The 18,184-nt window shown below is 44.8% G+C and overlaps 1 protein-coding gene across 16 annotated transcripts in view; it reads left to right on the forward strand.

Moving 5' to 3' along the window:
- Positions 1-18,184, forward strand: part of ADGRG2 (adhesion G protein-coupled receptor G2) — a 105,828-nt gene that overhangs the window by 23,690 nt on the left and 63,954 nt on the right. For all 16 annotated transcript variants that reach the window (XM_062183183.1, XM_062183191.1, XM_062183188.1 and 13 more), the window contains exon 2: positions 6,838-6,882. The gene's annotated coding sequence lies outside the window, so the exon portion shown is untranslated. The remainder of the gene's footprint in view (positions 1-6,837; positions 6,883-18,184) is intronic.

Genomic DNA, 18,184 nt, shown 5'->3' on the forward strand with positions numbered 1-18,184 from the left:
AGAGTTATTGGTGGTGGTGGTGGGGTCTTCCATCTACTGGTTTACTCCCCAAATGGCTACAATGGCCAGGGCTGGGCCAGGTGGAATCCAGAAGCCAGGAATTGCATCCAGGTCTCCCATGTGGGTGCAGGGGTCCAAGCACTTAGGCCGTCTTCCACTGCCTTCTCATGCCATTAGCAGGGAGCTGGATTGGAAGTGGAGCAGCTGGGGCCATCCATATGGGATGCTGGCACTGTAGACAGCAGCTTAACCCACTGCACCACAACGCCAGCCCCCTGAAGGTTTTAAGATGCAGCCAATGTGACTTTCCTCCCCAACCTCGCCCTGGTGCAGGGTGTGTTTTGTGGTCACTGTGGACAGCAAACACAGAATGTTAGGGCACTGAAGGTTGGGGGCTGAGCGGGGGAGGCAGAGACAAAAGCAGAGAAGAAGGGCCAGTGCCCCCCCTGTTCAGGGCTCCAGGACTGGTTCCTGCTCTGCCCAGAGACAAAGGGAGGGACAGATTGAGAGAGAGAGAGAGATCTTCCATTGATGGTTCACTCCCCGAATGCATGCAACACTCAGGGCTGGGCCAGACAGATGCTGGGAGCCAGGAGCCAGGAGCTTATTCTGGGTCTCCCACGTGGCTACAGGGACCCAAGGACTTGGGCCATCTTCTACTGCTTTCCCAGCCATAGTACAGAGCTGGATCAGAAGTGGAGCAGCCAAGACATGAACTGGCACCCACATGGGATGCCAGTGCTGCAGGCTGCAGTTTAACTGGCTATGCCGCAATGCCAGCCTCTAATTCTTTCAATAAGGAAGTTCTATAGACAGCTTAGAAACATACAGAAGATGATATTGGAAGATATTTGAAGCCGTGAAGTCTTCCTGTGATCTTCCAGAAGACTCCATGATGAAATCAAGGGCAGTCTTGGAAATGTATTCTGAGGGTCCGCTTCCCACGTCCACTAGTTGATGGAAGCCATTAAAGTCTCTGCCCACCTGAGATTTCGGAGGTCAGTTTTGAGAGACATTTCCACATGCAGCTAGACAAGAAAAGAATTTCTCCAGCAACTCCTAAGGGAGAACAGGGTCCCCTTTAAAGCCTCATTAAAAGAAGGGGAACATTTATCCAATCTTGACAAATGGTGGGTTCCAGGACACCAGGGAGAAGTAAGCTTTTAAAAAGCATTGAGGGAAGAAAAGTTAGAGTGGGAATAAAGTACAGACTGTACGTGTGAGAGAAGGAAGGAACACATGTTCAGAAATGGCCCTCCTCTGGCTTCTGAGACACGGAGAGGTTTGATGCCATCAGCAAGATGATCCTATTGATTGCCTTTTGTTTGTGTGCTAGGCAAATGGAAACCTCAGCATTTTTGACTCACAGTGCGTTGTCTCCTATACTTAGAAATATATTTTCTGTCCTCTTAGCCTGGGCAGCCACATGAGGGAGGGGGTCTTAGGCTATGCCCCTTAACTGTTGGGTGTCTGGCTTGCAGGCTCATTTTCTTATTATACTTTCCCTCCAGTGGCTAGGAGTGGCGGCTGGAGGAGGGGGCTACAACACACTCAACGGGTCACGGTGTCAAATGGTTCACCAGGGAGACCATCACCGGCAAGGTGCACAGATGGGCTCCAGACTCTAGAACCATCCTGCTTCATCACTTTCTGAGTGGGGCCCATAGGCAGTGCCAGGCTTGCAGTTTGCTTCTGTGGGTTCCAGGAGGAATGGCTTAGAAGAAACTAGAAGCAGCTCCATTTAGTATCCTAAACACAGTGGGCGGGCCCTTCAATGGGTGTTTGTAGTCCTTAGAGAAGGAAGAGACAAAAGCAGGAGAAGTAATGAAAGGAGGGAAGGGTAGAGAAGAAGGGGAGGAACAAGGAGAAAGTAAAGGAAGGAGCAGGCATTTAGGTTAGCTTTGTCTGTGAAACTAAATGCCCCCAAGCTTGGCAGCTTCATGCAGCAACCGCACCATAGTGTGTGGCTTAACAATGAGGATGTGCCTGGAGGGACACATTACTGGGCGAGTTCATCACGGTGGCGACATCATAGAGTGCCCTTACACAAACTAAGGTGGCTACACAGCATGAGGTGGTACAGTACCCTGGGACCACTGTTGCAGATGTGGCCTGTGACTGTAGATAGTTCACAGTTGGGGAATCTGCAGACTTGGCTAGGTTCGGCGGGGTGCTCCTTCCGCTGGTGGCAGCCACGGTCATTCTGGCATCTGTAGTCAGCTGCCAGTCAGCCAGGTGACTCTGTTGCTGGGAGTTAGCCAGCTGGAGCACCAGGGGGACTCGGCTCGTGGCTTTCAGCATCTGGCAGGCTAGCTAGGCTCGTTTCTGTGCCTACACAGTGGCTTAAGGGTCTAAGAGCAAACAGGCAGCAGATTCCGTGTTCAAACACATTCCCAACTTTTGCTTGTGTCCTGTTTGCTGATGTCCCTTGGGCAACACAGATGACAAGGCCAGCTCCTATGCAAGGAGCAGAGAAACAAACTACCCCTTTTAATAAAAGGGGTTGCTGAGTCGCATTGCACACGGCCCCTCATGCTGGGAAAGGGAGAATTGATGGGCAGTTTTACAGTCTCCCACAGAACGAAAGGGCTAGACATGTCTTTTGCGGGCCACGGTGGCAGAGACACAGTAATCTTGGAGCGGAGTTCAAGGCTCTCACATGGAATTTGAAAATATTAATCAGAATCACCCACTGTTTCTCTGTCAAACAGGGCTGGACAACAACGTAAATGTTACTCATTTCCAGTGGGAGCAATGAAAACTTCAGGGGCATATACGTTTACCTTGACAACAGTGTAGACCCTGAGCAGAGTGGTGACTGATAGGAAACACCCTTAGTGCTGCTGTGTTGGGTGGTGGGCTGGTGGCCGCCTCAACCAGGCCTTCGGGGCTGGAGCTCAGGGAGGCCTGTGTGGGGAGGTCTCTCACCCCATAGTCTTTTTCGTCTTCCTCAGCACTGGGCACAGGCAGCCAGTGGTATTCTAGCCCCTGGCGTGCACTTGGCAAGCTGTAAGCTGGCAAAGGGGAGGGAAGGAAATGAAGGGAACTGTGGGATGAAGGCAAGTAGGAGGGCAAAGAGGAAGAGCAGGCTGGAGAGAAGAGAAAGCTTTTGGTGCCACAGGAAAACAGCATGGTGTGGCCTGGTTCGTTCCACCTCAACACACAGCCTCACCAGACTGGCTAAGAGCTCATCTTTTGACATGTTTCGGAGAGCAATACCAAAAGATCTCTCTGCCATTTCTTCAAAAATTTTTTTTTGACAGGCAGAGTTAGAGTTAGAGAGAGAGAGAGAGAGAGAGAGAGAGAGTCTTCCTTCCGTTGGTTCACCCCCCCCCCCCCCAAATGGCCACTAGGGCCAGCGCACTGAGCCAATCCGAAGCCAGGAGCCAGGTGCTTCCTCCTGGTCTCCCATGCGGGTGCAGGGCCCAAGCACTTGGGCCATCCTCCACTGCCTTCCCAGGCCACAGCAGAGAGCTGGCCTGGAAGAGGGGCAACCAGGACAGAATCCGGCGCCCCAACCGGTACTAGAACCCGGAGTGCCGGCACCGCAGGCAGAGGATTAGCCTAGTGAGCCATGGCGCCGGCCCGTCATTTCTTAAATTTAGTAGTCATGGCCATTGCCAAATGGTGGTTGAATGAATTCTATTCCGAGTTTGCTGAGCTCTCCCACAGCTGAACTCCTCTGGAATGGTGGCATCTGGCAGTGAACAGAGCCATCTGCACAGGTGAGGGTGCTAGCCTCAGGATCTGGTAAGAGGACCACAAGATTCTAGAACCACTCGTCTGATACTTGGTGACAGCACCCACCACTCTACAGCTAAGGTTCTGCAAATTCCCCGTCCTGTGTAGGCCCCAAGTCTACCCTTCGCTATGTTTTCTGTGTGATTTACTTTTCGCACTAACTTGGGGACAGCTCTCTCTGCTTATTTCTGGCCTCACTATTGATTTATTGGGGCCTGTCTTCTGGTGCTTTCCTCCGTGGTGTGGGTGTCATCACCAGGAATTGCAAGGCAGTCTGCAGCCCCGAGGTGGGGTCACTACACATTAGGCTCTGAATGAAGCACACTCTCCCCATCGGGTTGCCAATCGTCCTCAGGATGTGTGGGCCCCGTAGCCAGCTGCCCTGGACTTGAGTTGTGATTCTTGGGCACGGCCCCTCTGCACTGGAGCAGGGCTATAAGTACATCCAGAGAGAATTTCCTTCTCACCCCAACCATTTGTGAAGTCTGCCTGCCACTACTTTTCCCTCTTTTTAAAGTCACCTTGGTATTACCCCGAGTTTTAGCCAGCTTGATAAATAGAGGAAATTGGATGTGTTCCCAGTGATGTCATGGTTTGGGACAGTCTGCGACTGCGGGAGGTTGCAGTTAATCCCAGCAATTGGTGAGTTTGCTGTTCCCCTCAGAGAGACTCGTCTGCTCCCTGCCATGTCTTACATAAGTTGATATGCTTCCTTTTGTGACTTGCCCTTTCCTTTCAATGATGTAAGCACCCCAAACATTGGCAGTCACTCTGTTTTGTTAGTGAAGCACTGGTACTCAGCGGCTCCTGCTTCCTGTTTAGTTTCTCTAGGAGGTGAGATGGCCAGCGGGTGGGGGGAGGCATCGGAGGCTGAAGGCCGGGCAGTTCTTGAAGTGGAGGCCTGTGTCCATCAGGCATTTTCGCATCATTGCTCTTGGCCTTCCTTTCCACTCGCTGGCTAGGAAGCTGCTTTTTTGGCTCCGAGACCAGAAATCTGTGGGCTCCCAATTGGGCCTTTCTGATTGGGTTAGAATCACTTCTCGGCGTTTTGGCTAAGATCAAGTGTAGTATCTGATTGGGTCAGACCAAGCCGGAGGAGATGCCAGCTCAACAAGTAGCTTTTTCCCTCCCTTTGGTCCTCCCTCGAACTTGCCATGGGAGCTCTGTTTGGCCCTTGCTGCGGTCTGCTTTTAGTCACTGGAAGAAATATCCTAAATTGTGTAGGTAACACATGAACACATGTCTGTGTCCTATGAAAAATAGTTTTAGCTTTCCTTCCATCACACTCCTAGATGTTCAGATGTAGCAGGCTTCCTCCCAGGCTTTTTTTTTTTGTAAATGCAGCTATGTTGCTGTATACACACACACACACATATGTAGTTCAGATTGTTGCTTTACATGTCCTACTATATGATATATATATATATTACTAAGCAATTGCCTTTTTGCACTTGGCTTATAAGATTTGGCAATCTACATGTCAATACATCAGAAACTACTCATTTATTTATGTTCCATAATCTGGATGCACCACCATGTATTTCTTCATCTACTGATGGGTGTCTGGCCTCTGCCCTGCCACCCTCCACAAAGCTGCAATGACAGTGTTTTCCTGGCTATTTTTGTAGATATGTGGGAATATACCTATAGGGACAATCTCTAGAATTAGAATTTCTACACATTTACAAGTATTTTATGTAAGACTTAAAAAAAGGATGCACATTTAAAATTTCAAAAGCCAAAAGTTTACATTCCCACCAATGACATACGCCTGTGTTTATTTCACCACGTGCTCTCCAGCTTTGGATATTAGTAGACATTTTAATTTTTTCATCCGCTGGGAAAAACAAATGTCATTGTTGCTTGCCCTACTTTTCCACCTGAAAGTGTTCCAAAGGAGCGAGCAGAACGTCCTGTTGTTCGTGAATAAACAGGGCTTCCAGGAACCATTAAGTGTGCTTTATTGTGGGCATCAATACGGTTTGGGAAGAGGCAGGATGTTTGAGTTGCAACATTTCACCACAGTACCATCAGAAACTCCTACATAGAAAATCCTCATTTTCATAAATGTACAATGAAATTATTTCCATACTGAAGTTGCAAAGGATTTGCTTTTTGGATGCTTTTCAGCTGGTAATCCTGCATCCCCCCTTCTGTGTTGGACACTGGGACAGGTGTTTGTAATTTGTCTGTCCTTAGAACAGGGTGACCTGGTTTTCATTTTTTGTCTTTTTAAACATTGCTTGATGATGGTTTCTAGCATATTTGGCTTTAATTTATTAAGAACTATCTTTTTTTCTTCTTCGAGAACATATCACGATCAACACAAACCCACCATGACTCTATTTCGTTTTTGATTTCATATCCTGGATTCCTCCTTGAACCTTCAACTTCGGTCATGAAAGTTCCGGAATCACCCTGTAGAATGTTCTCTCACATATCTTGATTTCAGAGTCATTACATGTGTGTTTCATGTGAGAGGATATCATTAGGTGAAGGGACTGTCACCCTCCAGCTAATGGCTGTACCAGCATTTTGATTCTGAAGTAAAATATGACAGAATAGTCTAAAAGATACAACTCAGGTCGTTGGTAACGCTCGCTGCTGTGGTTGGGAACCATATCTCCCTCCCCCAGCATGCATCTGGGCTTTCTCAAACTTCCGCCATTGTCGTTCACCCTGCTTCCCCCGTTCAGCACTGAGATCTAATGCTTGACGTATGGGAGTATAGGTTCTGAGAAGTTACATCACAAACACAAGAAGAGATACCTAACGAGGCATGGTCTCTAGATCTGGTCTGATCATTTCATTGTCCAGTGCCCCCAGGCCGCTGCAAATGAAGCCCGAGACTTGGCAGTTGCAAAAACATTAACAAACTCACTTCGGGCTTCTTCTTCCTGTTTGTAAGTTCCTTAAGAGCGGGATTTGCAGTCTCCATTTCTTTAGTAACTCTACTGCCAAGGTCAAGCCGTGATGTGCAGGAGGGGGTGCGTGGGGCCTTGGCCAATGCCTGAGCACAACACTGAAGCCTGATGGTGCCAAGAGTCCTTTTCTAATGGTCTAACTTGCTGCTCCTTTCTTTTGTTCCTTTTCTAGATGTGTGCAGAATTCCCCCACCTTTTATTCTGAACTTCCTGTCAGGTGAGTCCATTTCTATGCGATAACGTTGTAGACATGATGGGCACATTTGGCTGTTTTTTGGTTTTTTTTTTGGTCATACTTCTTCATTCCAAATCCCAATTCCCATAACAACTTTATTCTCATTTGCTTTATTTTTAACTCTCCACTCCCACTTGAAGCTCTCTTTAGACACTTTCTTTTCCTTGGAGATTCTGTTGTTGACCCATTTCTTCTCGGTAACCCAATTGTTTTTGAATAGACTTTTAGGAATGGGCACACATTTTAAAATTACATGGTGCAGTAAGGGCTGGAGAGGGAGAACGATCATTTACATAGAGTTCTTTGGGATTTTGTTTCACTGTTTTTCCTGTTCTTCCTCCTCAGACTTGCTTCCCTAGCTCCAGCAGCTGTTGTCACATTTTGAAACAGATCATTGAAGCATTTTCTCTTTTACCCCAAGAGTAGTACACGTGCAGCTTTCAAAGGCTCCTTCCAATCAGATCTCTACTCCTGACCCCCTTCTAGGGAAGAAATTCTGAAGTCACTACTGACTTTCCTGCTTCTTCTTTAGCGACTCACCAGTAGCAAATTTTTTCAAATAAATATTTATCTATTTGAAAGGCAGAGTGACATGGGGGACAGGGAGAGAGAGAGAGACAATCTTCCATCTGCTGCCTCACTCCCCAAATGTCCACAGTCAGGGCTAGGCCAGCTGAAGCCAGAAGCTTGGAATTCCATTTGGGTCTCCCAGGCGTGTTAGCAGGAAGCTGGATTAGAAGCAGACCACCTGGGACTTGAACCAGTGCTCTGATATGGTATGTGGGTTCTAGGAAGCGGCTTAACCTACTGTACTACAACATCTGCCTCAGTGGTGAATATTTCTGGGGTTTCATTAATATAAATGATCAAAAGCTTATAAACAATGCAAGCATTTATTATAATAGAAATTAGAATGATCCTATTATAATTTAAATGATAGATAACATGTCTAGCAATTCATTGTTATAAATAAGGAAAAAACACCTAGGTAATGTTACACAGAGTAAATGGGCAACACAGGACTTGAAGCAGCAGTTGGTATGGTGTGATGACAAAAGCACAGAAGGGCACAGAATATTGGGGTGTGGAGAGGCCTTGGCTTTTCCTAGTGCCTCGCTTCCCCTCCACTGTGATCTGCAGAATGGTGCGATCCACAGTCTTCTGGCTCATCCCACCCTAATCCTCCCAGTGAGATCAACACCCTGAGGAGGCTTCAAAGGAGTCTCCTGTTTCTCACCTCTCCACGGTCATAACATTGTTCTACAGCCACTGATTCTGATCAAACCCTTTTGAAAAAGTCTTCGAGTGCCTGCAGTGGCCATAAGGGTGGGGTGGCGACCAAGCGTGGAGAGGAGAGGATATTGTGTTCTGGTGCTTTGTTTTTATTTTGAGACCAGGTTGAGGTGCATCGACCATGAAACAAAAGTGTCCCTCCCCCCTTGTTTTTTTACTAAATATTTATTTTAACTTTTTAAACATTTAATAATGAAAGGCAGAGAGAGAGAGAGAGAGAGAGAGAGAGAGAGAGAGAGAGAGACCTTCCATTCACTGTTTCATTCCCAAATGCCTACAATAGCCAAGACTGAAGTCAGGAGTCAGGAACTCCATCTGGGTCTCCCATGTGGGTGGCAGGGGCCCAGGGACTTGAGTGATCATCTGCTGCCCCCAGAGTGCTCCTGAGCAGCAAGTTGAGTCAGAAGCAGAGGGGCTGGAACTAGAACCAGACACTCTTATACGGGACGTGGGCACACCAAGCAGTATCTTAACCACTGTGCCAAATGCCACCCTGCGAAGTTTCTTTTAGGTTTGTGTGGTTTTTAAAAAACTGCTATTAATTTGGCTATACCAATAACCAATGTATCTAAGTAGTGGCTGTACTCTCAAAGGTGGAAAAGCTAGCTGTCATGTTTATTGCAGCATCTTGAGCCCTTAGCATAGTAACGTCCTGTAAAAAAAACCTCAGTAAATACTTGTAAACAGATAAATGAAGGAAATCATTGCAAAATATGTTTATGTTTAGCATTGGCGTGCACGCTAAACTTGTGTGCTAATTATGCTTGTAATCATAGCTAATGGTTCTTGACTATGCTATGATTTTCATCATGCTACCTCAGTTAATCCCTACAGAACATCTATTGTTGCTCTCCATTTCTTCAGATGAACAACTTCAGGTCCAGAGAGCTTAAGAAACAGCCCAAAGTTACACTGTGAGTGGTGGAGCTTGGATTCAAAGGCAGGCAGGTGGCTGTATCATGCACACCCTTGAATGAGCTATTCGGCTCTATTGTGTATGGTAAACTCACACTATGAGATTGGACGAAGAGCTGGAGGGGTGAATAGACAGACACGGAATAGGTGTTCGCCTCGCTTTGGATAACTTACACTTGTGTAATCAAGAGTATAGTAGATTGCAGGTAGGAGAGTAGAGGCCTTGGAGATGGTGAAGAACCTGAAGCCCTAATACCCCTTGCAAGATTTTGAAGGCTTTATATCTATGTTAAGTGCCTAATTCATTTCTAATCTTGCAATTTGATATTGATTCATTCATTTTATGGGATAGAGCTTTTTTTTAAGATCTTATTTATTTGACAGGTAGTTACAGACAGTGAGAAGGAGAGAGAGAAAGGTCTCCCACCCACTGGTTCACTCCCCAAATGGCTGCAACAGCCGGAGCTGTGCTGATCCAAAGCCAGGAGCCTCCTCCAGGTCTCCCATGTGGGTGCAGGGTCCCAAGGACTTGGCCATCTTCTACTGCTTTCCCAGGCCATCAGCAGAGAGCTGGATCAGAAGTGGAGCAGCCGGGACTAGAACCGGTGCCCACATGGGATGCCAGCGCCGTAGGCAGATGATTAAGCTACTGTACCACAACACCAGCCCCATGGAATAGTTTTTTTTCTTCTGCAGTAGAAATCCCTGAATGCTTATTAAAGAGAATCATTTTGCACTGGGAAGACCAAACAAATCATTTGCCTTCCATTTGCTTCTAGAGATGTGAAACTTCATATTGCAGTCACACTGGAGACTTCAGCATTGATTGCCTTTGTACTCTGACAAACACCACACAAAGCTGATGTTCTGGAGTTCATACATACCCAGCACTCACCAGTTAACCCAGTTTCTGTCATCTTTAGGACATGGTTTTTTTTGGCATGTGGGATGTTGTTTCTTTTATTACAGCAAAGCTGGCTTAAGTTCTTGGTGACCTTATGTTCAAAAAATTCTACTGCTGAAATTCAGAATGGTTCCTTTTGTCCTATATTTATTCAAACTACCTCAACTTACAGGATTTGAAATTGCTGCTGGAAGTTTTGGTGGCCATTCCAGAGAATTCTTTAAATAGTCTCATTTGATTGATATAATGGGTAAAACTATGAGGGCTTTCCTTGTCAGAGTTTGGCACCAGGGTTGTTCTGGCCTTGTAAAAAATGGGCTTGGATATGCTCTCTTTCTCTCTACTTGCAGTTTTTGTGAAGTTAGACTTCTTGATCCTTACATACTTGACTGAATCATTAGTGAAATCTGGGTCTGGAGTTTTCTTTGTGGGAAAATTTCTGAGGTTTTTAATGATTACATGTCCTATTAAGTTTAATACTTCTTGATTTTTTAAAAAAAGATTTATTTGAAAGGCTGAGTCACAGAGAGAGAAAGGTCTTCCATCTGCTGATTCACTCTCCAGTTGGCTGCAATAGCTGGAGCTACACCGATCCGAAGCCAGGAGCTTCTTCCGTGTCTCCCACATGGGTGCAGGGGCCCAAGCACTTTGGCCATCTCCCACTGCTTTCCCGGGGCCATAGCGGAGAGCTGGATCAGAAGTGGAGCAGCTGGGACTTCAAGTAGTTCCCATATGGGATGCTGGCACTGTAGGCAGTGGCTTTACCTGCTATGCCACAGTGCCGGCTCCATCTATACAGAATCATTGATTTCTGTGTGTGGTTTAAAAAGAGAGAGGGAGAGATCCCATCCACTGGTTCACCCTCCAAGTGCCCCCAGTAGTTGGGGCTAGGCTCAGGTCCCAAACCAGGAACTGGAAACTCACATGGATGGCAGGGACCCAACTACTTGAGTCATCACCCATTGCCTCTCAAGGTTTGCATTGGCAGATAGCTGGAATTGGGAGCCAGAGGTGGCAATCAAATACAGGAACTCTGATATGGGATGCACGGATCTTAACTGGCATCTTAATTTCTAAGCCAAATGCCTACTCCCAGGTCCCATTTCTGTTCTTTAGTAGCTTCTATGGAAATTATAACATGTGTACTCAACTTTTTAATGTCTAACTATAATCAATATCCTTAGCCTCTAGGGCAATACAAGAACCTATTGGCCGGCGCTGCTGCTCAATAGGTTAATCCTCCGCCTGTGGCGCCGGCACACCGGGTTCTAGTCCCGGTTGGGGTGCCAGATTCTGTCCCGGTTGCCCCTCTTCCAGTCCAGCTCTCTGCTGTGGCCTGGGAGTGCAGTGGAGGATGGCCCAAGTGTTTGGGCCCTGCACCCGCAGGGGAGAAGCACCTGGCTCCTGGCTTCGGATCAGCGTGGTGTGCTGGCTGCAGCGGCCATTGCAGGGGTGAACCAATGGTAAAGGAAGACTTTTCTCTCTCTCACTGTCCACTCTGCCTGTCAAAAAAAAAAAAACCTATTATCCTAATGGAAAGACTTGAATTTTTCATCTCCTTAATTATATAAAAATATATTATCTCCTATATTTTACATGAGAGTACTTCAAAATGTTCATAGAAAATGTTAATAATCTTTTGATACCTTTTTTTCTGAGAAATTTATATGTATGAGTATATGTAATTGCCTTGTTTTTATCCTATCATGTTTCATGACCCCCTGCAAGATACGATCATTGCTATTTTATACAGCCAAGGTTCCATTGGATTTGCCAATATATAGTACCATCCTTAAATCTGGGCCTCAGGATCTCTGGTCTTTGTCTTGTGATTTAGAGGTCCCTTCTCTAATTGTGTGCCTCTCCAAAGGGTAAGAAATTCAAGGCACCAAGAGGGCATGCCTACCTGGAGCCTGTCTCCTTCCTCCCCTAACCCTTGCTTCTAGATCATACTCTGGAAAACCAAGACCTGGGTTTCCCTATCCAAACGTTCTGTACCTATTTCTGAGACCTGAGCAGGCCTCTTCCCTAGGGCAAGCCCTGCTGCAAAGTGTATGTGCCACTAGACCCAAGGGATAACCCAAGGATAACATGTTTGCAGGAGAAGGGGTTTTGGATACGTGGGCTGTGGTGACCACATGTGCGCAAAACCTCTTGCAATTTATGATAGAGCCTTTGTGAAAGAATAAGGGCAAGTTGCTCTTTTTAAACTCTTGACCATATGTTACAAGGGTTAGGGATGGGTCTGGCTGTATACTAACCAATTTCTTTGTTCTTCATTCTTTATTGCATCTCACATCTTATGTCTTCTGCCTGAATATATCTTTTAGGATTCATTTTAATGAGGATTTACAGGGGGTGAACATCAATACAGTTTTTGTTTGCCTCAAAATGTCTTGTTTTTCCCTCATTTCTAAAATTATTTTTACTGGGAGTAGAATTCTAGGTTGGCCATTAGTTTTCTCAGTACATGCAGATAAATTCCACTTTATTCTGGCTTCCATTGTGACTTCCAAGACTATAGCTGCTCCTTTGAAGGCTTACTGTCTTGTTTTCCCAGGCTACTTTCAAGATTTTCTGTCTTTGGTTTTCTTCAATTTCACTCTGATGTGTCAGGTGTAGATCTCTATTGTAATTGATATTCTTTGGGCTTTTTGAATCTGGATTAGCGTTTTCCACTAGTTGGGATCATTCGGTTATTATTTTAAATGTTGGCTGCCCCATTCTCTCCTCTTTCAGTTTTGTTTAAATATTTGTTCGATCTTGTGTTTATTTTTTCTATATCTCTGAACTTTTCTTTCATATTTTATATCTGAAACTTAAGTTTGCCTGGTTATCATTAGGCTTATACCCTCAGGTATAAGTGGGTTCATTGCTTATACTAGTTACCTCCTTGGGCTCCTGTGTTGGAGTCAGCTTTGGCCTGGCAATTCCTTTGTATCTTTTCAGGTCTTTGGTATGTTTAAGAAACTACTTTAAATGTTTTATTCATGATTTTCAATTATCTTAAGTAGAAGGTTCAGGCTAAATAACCCAACCAAACATATTCTTGGAACACTGCAGAAATGTTTGTTTGTTTTTTTTTTCTGGAATATTTACTGTATCAAGGTCTTTTAGCAGAGGTAAAATAGAAATTCAATTATGCTTTTACCAACAGTTTCCTTATTCTATTCTCTGACCTCTTGCACAGTTGAAAATTCAAATCAATTGCATTTTCTTCTTCCTTTATACAAACTGAAAACCTCTTCAATACTTCCTTTTTAATTTTCCCTCCTACTAGTCTTGTTACTCAATGCTTATGACTCAATGTAAATATCTCCGAGTTTGCCAGTGACTTAGGAAATGATTACCATACACTGTCAGTCACATCAAAAATATTTGATCATTGCAGTATCATAGCAGCTGTGGTATAATCAAGTTATGCCAGTTAATTAATGATAACAGAGTAACCCTCATTCAGACCTGCCCTAGACAAGTATTAAGCTATTTCTGCCCCCCCTCCCATTAAATTTTATTCTTAATTATTCTATGTCTAGTCAAAGATAGATTCATCATTTATTGCCACTAAATGTTATACTGATAATATACACTCAAAAATATGATAGGGATATTATGAATGACATTGAAGAGATCTAGAACAATCTGATGGAGTGGCTTAAGCAGCTTGGGGCATTACATACGGTCATGTAGCTTATGTCCTGTATGACCCTACATGTTGCCCTTTATCAGCATCCACAACCTATAAGGGAGCTCTGGATTAGATGAACTTGGGATCATCTTTTATGAGTGGTTATCTAGTGTCAATGTCTAGATGTTTAGTGCAGGCAGATAGTTTTCTCTGTACCTGATACTCTTTTATTAGCCATCTTTAGTACCTTAAAAATGTGCTAAGAGCTAATAGCTATCCAAATCATCTTTGTTGATGACCTAGAGAACATTGAGTTAACCCAGATGCACACGAAGATGAGACAATGTTCCAGCTAAAAACAATAAAAATGACTTTCATCTATAATGAGTAACAATACCAAAATCCATAGGTTTCACTCTTTGATTAGTGATCCCAGAGACCTTATTCCCCAGCAGGATGTTCTCAGTTCATGCAGAAGGCAGCAAGAACTATGTTGTTTCATATGCGTTTACCACAAACTTTTTTTTTTTTGACAGGCAGAGTGGACAGTGACAGAGAGAGAGACAGAGAGAAAGGTCTTCCTTTTGCCATTGGTTCACCCTCCAATGGCCGCTGTGGTTGGCGCGCTGCAGCCGGCGCACCGCGCTGATCCAATGGCAGGAGCCAGGGGCTTATCCTGGTCTCCCATGGGGTGCAGGACCCAAGCACTTGGGCCATCCTCCACTGCACTCCCTGGCCACAGCAGAGAGCTGGCCTGGAAGAGGGGCAACCGGGACAGAATCCGGTGCCCCGACCGGGACTAGAACCCGGTGTGCCAGCGCCGCAAGGCGGAGGATTAGCCTAGTGAGCCGCGGCGCCGGCCGACCATAAACTTTTTTGAAGACTCTTCATACTATATTCAGCCTTGAAGAAACATTCTAGACATGACAGCCGAAAACAACCTGTTCAGTGGCACTCAGTATATAGTATGTTCTTGATCTGTAGTCTCTTTTCAATATGATTGCTGCAATCATCCTTTGTTCTTGACTTTCCTGCCCTCATTTGGGAATTGAGCACCTGCTGTCTTCAGTGAAAAGGCATGGTTTATTTTGATCAGAGGCCCAAGTCACTCTATGTAGTAGCCAGTCACTGTGTACACTAATTTAACTTTGACTATATCTTGTATACCATTTAGGTTCTGCCATAGTAAGTGGCAAAACTCAAGTTTACAACAACTTTGAAAATGTTCATTCATTTCACCTGGGTCAGAACTTTTACTTACAAGGAGACAGATCCTCAGGAGATTGGCGTTATGACCTGGTAAAAATAGAAGTTCCACTAGATAGCCAAATGACCTTGACCCATCTCACCGAGCATGCTGGTCATCTTTCTACAACCATAGAATGAGATTTGAGGCTAGGTGGATTCTAAGTTCCTTTCCAAATATAAACTACTCTGATACTCTTCCACAGCTAAAGTTGGATACTTGTATGTTAAGTCTTCTGAGCCAACTCTACCTATTGCAACAGAGCCAAGCCCAATGCATTTGTATTGAAGAGTTTTTTGGTAGAGCTTTAGTTTACTAAACAATAACCTTTCTTTAAGTACAGTGCTTGTGGAGGTGGAACAGAATTCAGAAACTTTAACTTTTAAACTTTTCACTGAAACTACTTATGCCACACACATAACATATACAACCCAGAGCATCTCAGAAAGCAAACACATCCATGCAGCCAGCACATGGAACATGCCCTGTATCCCAGAAGCCCCCACCTTCTGTCCATTTCTATTGTTACTCCAAGCCCTTCCTTTCAAGGATAACTGCTCTCCTGACTTCTCAGTCCATTGATTAGTTTTGACAGCTTTTGTTTCTCAGATAAATGGCATCATGTACAGTGTGCATTCCTTCCTGTCTGGTTTCATTGGCTGATATTGTACTTCCGAGATTCATTGATAAAAGTGTTGCATATAGCTGGAGCAGACCCATTTTTCCTCCAGAGAGACATCGATAATCTTTGCACAACTGAATTAGCATTTTACTTTGGGTGACTCATTTGGAAAGATCAATAATATGCCATTATGAACAGAAAGAGGAGGAAAGTACTGAAGAAGAGGGATAAATCAGAGGCATTTTATAATTTGTTAACATATTATATTATTAATATATAATACAAGTTATTGATTTTAACAATGTAAGCCCTCTTTTGAGGGAGGAAGATTCACCCTTCAGTCTAAAATGTTATCATGCCATGTCAAGGAACAAATCACTCTCCTGTATTGGATATTGAATTACAGGGTTCTTTCTAAATGTTTTATTAATAGAAAGAGAACAGATTTCATAGATATGATTTTAATAAGACAACTATGCTTGCTTCCCTTCCTCCCTCCCTCCAATCCTTTTTCTCCTTTATTTTTTGCAATAACCTTTTTGTATTTAATAGACACAGTTTTAAGAGGATAATGATACTTCCCACCATACCCTCCCTCCCTCCCTCCTCCTTTCCTTAATTTTTTCAATAACATACTTTCCATTTTCTCTACAATTACAAGCTTAACCTGCCCACTAAATAGAGAATTCAACAAATATTAAATACAAAAACCACTGTTCCTGAAGAGTATAGGCAAGGGCTGTTAATAATAATCAAGTCTCAATGGTCAATTTTTCTCATATATATTACTTTTTTATAGTCTGTATATCAGTAGCCACAAAACAGGGAGAACATCTGATATTTGTCTTTTTGGAACTGGCTTGTTGCCAGCTGTACCTTGAGACTGGGGAATTGGGGTTTTTTTATTCCCTCCTTTCCATGCCCTCATCCCCCCATTAATCCCTGCACTACCTGAGCCCGCACTTACCAGGTACAGAAAGAAACTTGTTGGATGAACGAATGGGGGTACAGCTAACATTTACAGTGCATTCACAACGCCAGCCGCTGCAGAGATCTCTTGGTTGCTCAGCATAGCAACACTAGCAGCTCAGAGCCGTTCCCAGTATTTGTTAGATGGGGAAGCTAGACCTTTGGGAATTACTTGTCCAGGGTTATACACACCACATGGCACAGCTGGGACCCTGCGCTCATCTTCCCCACTGCCCATGGCCCCTCTGTTTTGGTGGCTGGATTCACCAGTATCCTCGAGCTGAGAGCACACACCCTGGTCTGTCCGGGCTTCCTCTAGCTATGCAGACAGAGTCCGTTCAGTGGGTCCACACTGCCCCCTGCTAGTGCCTGAGCCCAGGAGTACACTTTGATGTGCTGGCTAGTTTCTTCCTGCCTCAGCCTCTGCTGGTGCTGGCTGCCCATCATGAGTAACCGTGGCCAGCTCAGGGAAGCCCCAATGCCAGTGTCTGCAGTTCGCTCTGTGTGCCAATCTCTCCCCAGCTCCTGCTCCGCCTCCACCTTGCACTTCAGTTGCTAACTCCGTTGGAGCCTTCATGGCTCACCTGGTACACACTGGCCCTCCATGAATAAACAAATGAATGGTAATTGAGGCTTTTAAATTCAGTTCTGATATCAGCTTTGTTTAAAAAAAAAAAAAGTGTGCTCTCCTGACTACTAAAATTGCAAGGAGTGATAATAAAATATGCAATAAAGAGAAAATGCAGCATACTTTTTAACAGAATCAAACATAAGTAGCTAGGGAGTGCGTTTGGCACAGTGTTTATGATGCTGCTGGGGATGCCCTAAGTCCATGGTCAGAGTGCCTGGGTTTGAGTCTTGGCTCAGCTCCCGATTCTGACTTCTGCTGATGTGCACCTTGGGAAGCAGTGGTGCTGGTCAAGTATTTAAGTCCCTGCTACCTACACACGAAACCCAGATTGAGTTCCCAGATCCTGGTTTGAGCCTGTCCCAGTCCTAGCTATTGCAGACATTCAGAGAATGAAGCAGGAGATGGGAGCTCTCTGTGTCTCTGCTTTTAAAGTAAATAAGGTATATAAATTTTTGTATGATTTTATTTATTTGAAAGTCAGAGATCTTCCATCTGCTGGTTCACTCCCCAAATGGCCACAACAGCTGGGGCTGGGCCTGGGCCAGACTGAAGCCAGAAGCTTTTTCTGGATCCCTGACATGGATGCAGAGGCCCAAACACTTGGCCCATCCCCTGCTGCTTTCCCAGGCACATTAGCAGGGAGCTGGATTAGAAGTGGAGCAGCCAGGACTTGAACTGGTGCCCATGTGGGATGCCGGCATCGCAGGCAACAGCTTAATCTGCTGCACCACAATGCCACCCATAAATAACAATTTTTCAAAGTTAATGAAAAAACATTAATAGGGATAGATTGTTTAAAACATTCTAGGACTATCCTGCCATTCTGATTCTTAGCATAGACTTTCCCCAGGTTTTGTATACTGGTAATAACTAGGTATGTAATATTTCCTGCTTTTAATTTCTTCACCCTATTTTACATGTGTTGATGTTTTCATAATTCCACATGGGTTATCTTATCATTTTAAATGTAATGTGTGACTGGGCGACTGTTCCACAGTAAGCACACGCCTTGCTTTTTGCAGTGGGTGCCCCCACACCTTCTCTGGAGGTGTGGGAATGTAAAGGAAGCAGGGTGG

Source organism: Lepus europaeus, chromosome X (assembly GCF_033115175.1).
Source record: "Lepus europaeus isolate LE1 chromosome X, mLepTim1.pri, whole genome shotgun sequence".
NCBI lineage: Eukaryota > Metazoa > Chordata > Mammalia > Lagomorpha > Leporidae > Lepus > Lepus europaeus.